Here is a 7384-nt window from a genome sequence, read left to right as displayed (position 1 = left end):
AGAAAGCTTTCACTGACTTGTTATGAACGCATACATGAACAGCAGTCTGATATGCAGCTTAAACAGCGGTTACAAAATGGACAAAATAAAAGCAGCAATACAAGGTGATGAACTCGTTTTATTATCATTGATACAGATTTTCCATGAATTAGACAGGCCAGGAAAAACAATTAATTTAGATTTCATAACAAATGTCATCTCAAGGTTCTTCAGAAAACACATAAATCCAATTCATATTGAAGAATATGAATGCAGCTCTGTCCAATTATTTAGACATATTCAAATTCAGTGTCATACATTCCAGTTTGTCCTATAAGGCAATGGAGTCAAAGATAGTTCATTGTTGCAATTGTTAAAAAGTTTCAAAGCGCAGTAAAACTCTCTTTTCAGACTGCAGCACCTCGACTGTGAAATGAGTCGCTTTTGTTTAGATCTGTCTCAAGAGTCTTGGCTCCTTTAAAAATAAGGTGAAGACATTCCCAATTAAACATTCTTTTCTTAAGATCTCTTTAAATATCAGAGTATTTTTTTTAGTATCCGTATCATTCAATTTCTATTTTGTGTCTTTTTAATCATACTTGAAATGTCATGCCCTGTATGTTGTTATCTGTTAATGAAATGTTCTTACTGAACATGTGCCTCTAAGCTGGTAGGAAGGTCTATCTCCTTCAATTGCTTCGTGCAGGAATGAGGGATTCTGCTGATCAGCTGCGAATTGATGCTTGCACGTCAACAAGTATAGATCCTCTACAGCAGGGGTCTTCTATTCCGGTCCTCAATGTCCGGTGTCCTGCAGCTTTTAGACGTGTCCCTGGTCCACCACACCTGAATCAAATAGCTGAATTTCCTCCTCAGTATGCAGTCAAGGGCTCCATCCAGATACCCTGAATAATAATTTCTAGCTCCTGTTCCTTAAACTTTCATTAGGCCCGTTTACACTACACTTTTTTAACCGAGACGAGACCAGTCCGAGCTCGGTAACCGAGATAACTCTTGTGTGTAAACGGTCAGCAGACTGAACTGAACCGCGCTAAACATAACCGGACTGCGCTAACTGCAGACCAGTTCCTGGTGAGGTCTTGGACTGTTTTTTTTTTTTTTATCCCGGTTATCTGATAACGAAGAGCGCATGAGCAGACCGCGTCATCCCCTTACAGTCAGCTGACTGTCCGCGGTTTTTCCGGCGTGTCCGGCTGCACGTCCCGATTCACACTCCATTCAGACAAATTTCAGACATTCATAATAATACTAGCTTCCCTACCGTGCCACACAATTTCCAGAGATGATTCTGCTTAGCAGTGTGGTGAACCTCAGTGTCTGTCGTTTCCTGCGTCTGTAAATCCTTATTAGACGTTAGTTTGTCTTATCCACGTCCCAAAAGCCGACTCAGTCCAACCATAACATCCTGAATGTTACGAGCGCCGCCGTTTTGATTTGCTTGGTCCCGATTTCAATCCCAGAGAGCAGCAGTACCGCAGATTGTCACTAGGAGGCGAGGAGCAACCAAGGAACCGGGATAGTGTGGTGTGTAAACGGTCGTCTTGGCATGGTTAACTGATCCAAGCTCGGACTGGTCTCGGCTCGATTTAACAAGGGTAGTGTAAATGGGGCTATAGGGTCAACAGTAAGAACTCTATTGCGGGGAGGAAATGAGCTCAGGACTGCTGTGCCGAATCCAACATTTAACTCCAACATCATTACATGATGGAAACGCACATGGATGATGCGAGTCAAAACCGGGCCTAAAGCCTTCTGAAAATCAACTACTAATTGTGCGCTTTCTTTTCTCCGGACATTTTCATGTATTTACGTGAGGGGGGTGTGCTTATATGTCATCTCACACAAAGGACTGGGGGATACCTTAAGGGTTCTTAGCGCTGGTAAGGGACGTTGCAGGGTTCCTAGACAAAACTATCCACGGGAGGGAGCATACAGGCTACTTTTCCTACATCCTTCCTTATTGACTGTACTATTCAGACAGCACTTATCATGGTGACTGATGAACCACTTCCATTTTAGCATTAGAGTCCTTGCTATATAAGTGTATTTGGATTGACCCAAGCTCTTTACTGACCTGATTATTTGACTCAGGTGTGTGGAACCAGGCACACATATAAAAGTCGAGAACTGGAATTGACGACCCCTACCCTACAGTCTTCTGGGGTAGTGCTGCTTCCTCAAGCTGCCTGTTACCCTCATGTGTCATCGGCACAGGGCTGTGTGCTGGTTGTTTGTGTGTGTGCATTACCCCCTCTGATTGGAGGTTTGGTGAACTGCCTGGCTATCCCTCCCTCCTCCCTGTGGAAGAGACCAGGTGGAGCTGATACCAAAGGCAATCAGAGTGCTCCTGGCACAGGTGAAATGTCACTGGTTCTTACTGAGTTGGCAGGACAAGAAGGGTAAGCTTCTGCTTGTGACAGAGGGAAAATCCAACTCTGCAATCAATGACTTTGCAAAAACAAAGCGAACTACAAAACTATGAAGGACAGCAGACTAGCACCTTTGTACTTTTGATTGTGACCTGATGGATGTCAAATAACTCTGAAAGGACAAAATTATTTGTGTTTAAGGGAAGAGAAAAGAATAAAGGGATGTGTGCATATATGGATTTATGTATATATACAAAAACATTTTGGGGGAAAAAACTTAAATCTTTTAAGTAATGCATATATTTGAATTTAATTGAATATTTGAAAATATACAAAAAATATGTAGTTAAAATTATGTGGTGTTGATCTTAAAAAATGTAATCTGACTACCAAATTCTGACTTACAATACTAAAAATATACTATTTAGATTTGTTTGGCTACAATATTGCTGGTTTATTTGGTTAAATATACTGGATTTATTAAGAAAATATTTGTTCTAATTTATTTGAAAATAATTTTGGGATACTTTGATTTAAAGGTTAAGCAATGTTTTTTTGTGACATTGATAAATATTTCATAATGTGTTAATTATGTCATTTTAATAGCCAATTTAGGTAATGGCCGCATTTGTCTTCTGTTTTGAGGTTTTTCACCTATTTGCTTGTAAATTCATCATTCATGACACCTAAATAAAGAAAATTAAGTAATCTAAAGGCTGTTCATTGAGTGAAATCCTGCTGCAAACTTCCATGTAGAGGCTATCCCTTTCAAGTGGGGAATTGCACAAGGAAAGTCAACCAGAACCCGACAAAGAGTGTTACCTTGAGACAGATGCCAGATGGTAACTGGGTGGTAATCGGGTCTCTTGTTCACCTTATGCTTCTCGCTGTCCTCTCATCGCCCTCCTTCCAGAAACCCAGAATTGAGTCCAATGGCTGTTCCAGGACTACAGACCTTTGCCTCTTTGTATCCAGAGTTCACAAGATAACTCATCTCAGGATAATTTTCCACTAATGTCCTCACTACTCCTCTGGTTGCTCCTTTGGATCCGCTCTCTGGATTCACCTTCACTCTAACGCCATCACTCACCTGCCTGGCCATCCTCCACCGCTCCACTGTCATCTCCCTCTGCCCTGTGATATGTCAGCGTCATAAGGCAACTCCCCCATCTCCACCCCCTCTCCTACCACCGCTCTACACAGCCTGCCAACATAAGGCTCCTTCATCTTCAACATCATCATCATTATAAACTACCGTTTTTTTTGTTTTTTTTTGCTTCCCTTAATAGCTGCTTACCGCTCTTCTTCAGTGCCTACCTGGATTCCTCCCTGAACCTGAAAGAAAGAGTCATCATTTTGCTTTTTTTTCAGTAAACCGTTTAAACATTTATGTGTCGTCCATAGCTGTTGCTTTCTCAAGGATCTCACATATCAACAAACATGACATCATGAACACCCTGGCTGACCTAAGATTGGGTTGAGGCCAAAGAAGCTGTAGACTATTGCCATACAATGTACTTGCTATCCCGTCAGGTACTTCTGTAACATTGTTATCATGTGGCGCTGATTTCCAGCTATTTAGTCTCTATGTTGCCCTGCCTTCAACCTTTTTATTGCTTTGCATCCCCTTGTTTTACTGCCTACTGTTTACTGTGTTGGAGCATTTCAAAAACAGTTTTTCAATTAGCTTATTTAGACTTAGACACAGGAAATATGCAAGCCCTGTGCAAAGATCATTGAATCACTCCTCATGTCTTTCTACTAACATTTCAAACTGGTCTAAACTGATTTTGCTTCAGGTCTTTTGATGTTTTTTTTTTTTTTTTTTTTTTTAGATTTTTCTTTAATTCAAGGCAAAATCAATAAAAGGCTGAGCTTCAACCTTAATAAAGAGTTTATATAACGATCGCGCAACATTAGGCTCATCACTTAGCTGTAGTTAAATGTCACGCATGCTTTTCGGAAGTTTTGAAGGATTTTTGCCCATCGTTTTGCTCATTTTGAAGAACTTTTAAGAAGGTCATTTCTTTTTCAGGATCATTGCAAAAATAAAAATTATAACTCAGTTTGGCAGACTAATGGGACCTCATCCCCACCAAAGTGATCCTGAAAGAGATGATGATCAACTGAAAGATGCATCTCCGATGCCCTGCCATGTCTTCATTTTCAATTTCTCATAAAGATATGGCTTTCAGATCTTGTCCATGTTCTGCAGATGGGTTCTGTTAAGTCTCACATTTCTGCCCTCCACTTGTTCAGTTACTTCCGTTTTTAAGCACACACTGCTCAGATGTTGTAATGGTCATGAAACTGGTGAAAAAAAGAAGCCAAAAGGCTTTAAAGACCTTAAGAACGTGTAAAACTACTCATGAAAAAACAACTTGAGAGAACTACAAAAACATCTGTTGGTATGAAGGAAAAAAAATAGTAATTAAAGTTGGTTAAAAACCTTTGCACAGTGCGGTATTTTTATACTCACATGTGTATTTAAAGTATGTTGAAGTTTTTATTTCTTCCTCTGTTAGATGAATATCCCCCCTTGAACTCTCCAGAGTTTAGCCCCATGATTGATTGCTCCACTGTACAGACACAGCCAGAAAAGCTGAACATTTATATGGGAAGCATCTTATGAGAACAGTAAAGTGGAACCATAAAACAATTCTGCCTCTGTTCCATTCCTACACCCAGGGTCCCAGTCATGCCTTATATTATTCTCCCCAGTCTTGCTGTGTGCGACGGTAATTTCTCTGGTGAATTACCACTTCTTGACCTTTCATGGCATTAAGAAAGGGCACTTTCACACATAAACTGTGTATGGAGACTTCTTCCAGCCTCCTTAGCGGCAACCAAAAGAAAGAAAACACAGCAAAGGTGTTTTATTAGAGCAGTTATGTATAGGAAACGTTTGTGATAAGGTCCCTTTTTTGTCCCTCACTATCAGCCTATCATCAACATCAGCGAAAAATTGTTGGTGCGTCTCTCCAGCTGTCATTGAATGAGATGCAGGTTACACCCTGGGATGATAGTCAGTCCATTCCAGGGCAACACAGAGATACACAGGACAAACAACCATGCATGCCTGCATTTAAACTTCTCCTACTATATTAAAGTATAAAAAAGAGTAATCCTTGACCATCTCTCTTTGCACAATCCTTCTAACTTGTCCAGAGTCCTGGGTCCATTCATGTGCTCTCATCTCCTCCACTCACTCCAGAAGCCATATTGACCATCCAGAGCAAGATGGTCATGGAAAAGGGTTGCTTATGATGCTACTTGAATCTGGTGAACTACTTGTGTCAACTTGTTTTGGACAATGCTGCTGAAAGACCCAATAACAGCTAGTTTGATTGAATGTTCCACATTTTTATTTTCTAATTTGCCACCTATTTCAAAGAATTTCTGATTTCATGCATGATGAGAAAATCCCCAAGCCATGTGAGACAGAAACTTGCCAACAGCGTACCAGATCCTCCACCAGACTTAGCATGATGTATTGTTCCACTGTTTAGTTTACTGTTTATGCCAAAATCCCCTGTGTTTTTTTTGTTGTTGTTGTTTATTTGTGTTTTTGTGGAAAAGCTCAATCTCAGCCTCATCTGGCCAAATAATTTTGCTCCAGTTCCAGTGTCTGAAAAAAGTATATACTGTACTCCCTTGACATTTTTCATTTTTTGTTAGCTGTAGCAGGCACTGTTTCTTCAGCATGATCCTCCCAGCACCATGTTTCACTGTGAGGATGGTGTTTTCGGGCCATGTGTCGTGTTGGGTTTGTGTCAGACATAGCATTCACCTTGGTGGTGAAAAAGTTTAATTCTAGTCTCCTCTGACCAGACCACCCTCCTCCATACCTTTGGGGAGATGCCAAAGTGCCCTTTGCCAAACTCAAAACATGCCTTTTCTTATCTTTTACGCTAAGTGAGGCTTTTTTTTCTTGCCACTCTTCAATAAAGCCCAGCTCTATGGAGCACACAGCTTATTGTGTTCTTATGGACATATCCTCCAGTCTCTGTTATGGGGCTCTGCAGCTCCTTCAGGGTTACCTTTGTTTTTTTTAAATACATTCCCACCCTGACTTGGGAGAGTTCTTCGTTCTTCATGGTGTGATCCCTCTTGCTTAGTGGCCCTAAAGCCTTTGGGACCTTTCAGAAAAGGTGCTTTTATACTAACAGATCATGTGACGCTTAGATTGCACCCAGTTGGTCTTCAAGTCAGTAATATGTGATGCTTGAAGGTAATCGGCTACACCAGAACATTTATTGGCATTTATTAACATTTATTATCTTAGCAAAGGGGGTGGATACATATACACATTCCAATTTTCTTTATATATTGTTTTATTTTGTTTATCTATCTATCTATCTATCTATCTATCTATCTATCTATCTATCTATCTATCTATCTATCTATCTATCTATCTATCTATCTATATATTCTTATTTCACATAACCAACTTACACAGTTTTTTGTAGATCCATCACAAATCAAATCTGATTAAAAACATTTAAATCACAAGTTGGAATGCACCAGAATAGGTAACAAGACAAGGGTGGTGAACACTTTTGCAAGGCACTGTGAATGTGTATCAAGCTCCACATAATGATACAATATTTGTGTGGGTAGGTTTTTTGTTCCTTGTATCACTCTCAAGCAATCGTTTGGAATATAGATAGTGTCTAATTTAAGCTCACCACTGTCAGCGAGTGAATGTGTGAATAAATGGGTGAATGACTACATGCAGAGTATGTCTCTTTGGAGACCTCTGAACTTGATAAAGCGCTATACAAGTACAGACTATTGAACATTTAGGATCCCACTCTCTTTGTAGCTTCACTAAAAGTGAGCTGTGCAGATTTTCTTTTTTTTAACCTCCCCTACAATCCTCCTCACTTTGGTCATCATCCAACCTTGTTTGTCATGGTGTCATTGTTCTAAACTTTTGAATTATTAACCTTTGCAGAGATGAGCAATTCAGGAGAGTCCTTCCTTTTCATGTAGCCATTTCTTCATCTGTGAAG

The sequence above is a fragment of the Fundulus heteroclitus genome, chromosome 11, assembly GCF_011125445.2.
Source record: "Fundulus heteroclitus isolate FHET01 chromosome 11, MU-UCD_Fhet_4.1, whole genome shotgun sequence".
Lineage (NCBI taxonomy): Eukaryota > Metazoa > Chordata > Actinopteri > Cyprinodontiformes > Fundulidae > Fundulus > Fundulus heteroclitus.
The sequence above is the reverse complement of the archived record's forward strand: the minus strand, read 5'-3'. Positions refer to the sequence as shown.